The sequence below is a fragment of the Formica exsecta genome, unplaced genomic scaffold (genome assembly GCF_003651465.1).
Source record: "Formica exsecta isolate Colony F162 unplaced genomic scaffold, ASM365146v1 scaffold381, whole genome shotgun sequence".
In the NCBI taxonomy this organism is placed as follows: domain Eukaryota; kingdom Metazoa; phylum Arthropoda; class Insecta; order Hymenoptera; family Formicidae; genus Formica; species Formica exsecta.
Genome location: NW_021851053.1, coordinates 136,664 through 138,499, shown reverse-complemented (window position 1 = coordinate 138,499; position 1,836 = coordinate 136,664). Strand labels below are relative to the sequence as shown.

The 1,836-nt window shown below is 35.3% G+C and overlaps 1 long non-coding RNA gene across 2 annotated transcripts in view; it reads left to right on the top strand.

Moving 5' to 3' along the window:
* LOC115239487 overlaps nucleotides 1–1,836 on the top strand; it is a 47,156-nt gene that overhangs the window by 8,243 nt on the left and 37,077 nt on the right. Inside the window, exon 3 of one of the 2 annotated variants that reach the window (XR_003884638.1) lies at nucleotides 1,289–1,292. The exons of the other annotated variant lie outside the window; for it this stretch is intronic. This is a non-coding gene — a long non-coding RNA (uncharacterized LOC115239487). The remainder of the gene's footprint in view (nucleotides 1–1,288; nucleotides 1,293–1,836) is intronic. 2 annotated transcript variants of the gene reach the window in all.

Below are 1,836 nucleotides of genomic sequence, written 5' to 3'. Positions count from 1 at the left end.
TTTTTTCAAATCTTTAAAAATTACAGCCTTTGTAAATGGGTATAGGCAATAGATAACAAAGTTTGAATACTGTTAAACTAATGCATTACTTAAAAAAAAAATCACTTAAATATATTTGGTTTATCATATTAAAAATTTAATCATAGAAGGCATAGAGATAATCAAATTTTCACAGTTATAATGTATACGATAAAGTTTATTTAAAAAATCCATTGTTTTATATATAAACTGGATACAATTAAATAAAATATTTTTCAAAAGATAAAAATAAAAATACAAATTCTCGTATTACATGCAGTATATTATGCAGAAATATAAATCTAATATTATAATATATAATATATATAGTAATTACTAATCTATTAGTAATTACTATATATATTATATATATTATATTTATAATGCTGTTATCACTTAAATATATTTAGTTTATCATATTAAAAATTTAAGTTCATATATATAAACACAAAACAAAATAAACTTTTATACTTTAAATACAATATTTTTAAAAAGATAAAAATAAAAATAAAAATTCTTGCAAATTAAATTAAAACTTATCACATATGTCAGTCTTCATAATTGACATTTCAATCTATACTGTTAAACTGTGAACATTACTTAAAAACAAATATTACTTAGCTATATTTGGCTAAGTAATTTTGGTTTTTATTTAAGTAATGTTCACAGTTATAACCTCTTAGGCCCGATTCCACAACTTACTTTAACCGGAGTTTAACTCGTTAATGGAGGATTCACATTGCATCCGATGTACAATGTACGACGTCCGATTGGATACATCGGACATCGGACATCAGACGTAATGTGAATTTTCCATTAACGAGTTAAACTTCGGTTAAAGTAAGTTGTGGAACTGGACCTTAGTGCCATCCTTTTCCTCGTCCTCTTCTACCCCAATGGTAATGATATGATGCTGACGATAACAGCATCAAAAAACGCATGAAGCGTTCTTCTTGTCGCCGAGCCCCTGCAGCTCTATCTCTTGCTCTTTGAACTGTAAAATACAAATAAAATTTATTAAAAATATATATTATTTTATAAAATAGTGCAAAGAGAAACATACACTATGTTAGTAGCAAAATATATGATTTAATATTATGCAATTAAAATTACCTTGTCTAATATCGTCAATCGGACCGGCGACAGGATCAGTAGCGATGCGGCCGGCAACGTGGCCCTGGCCTTTGGTGATGCGGTCGTTAGCGATGCGGCCGGCAACGTGGTCCTGGCTGTTGGCGATGCGATCGTTAGCGATGTGACCGGCGACGAGGCCGGTGGCGATGCGGCCGGCAACGTGGCCCTGGCCGCTGGCAATGTGATGATTGTTAGCGATGTGGCCGGCTACGTAGCTCTGGCCGTTGGCGATGCGGCCGGCGACGTGATAGTCGTTAGCGATGTGGCCGGCGACGCGATCAGTAGCGATGATGCGATCGGTGACGATGGGACCGGCGGCATGGGGAGCCAGAGCTGCCAGTTCGTGGGAAATGGGAGCCCCCACCACTTACCGCGGGACTTACTAACACAGACGTAGTCGCTCCGTCATAGCGTGTACGTGTAGCTTCGTGCGTGGGGGCAGGCTACGAGCTACGAACAGCACTGAGCGATCACGAAAACGTTCGCCGCTCGCACATGTTCGGCCGTCGAATTTTCCTATTCGCTTGCAATATATGCAATATATATATTTCTATGCAATACAACAGAATAAATGCAATTAGTAGAATAAATATAATTAGAATGGAAATAGAATATTTATATTATATATAATAGAATAAATAAAATTTATCTTCCATTCTTTTATGTAAGAGAAATAACTTGACA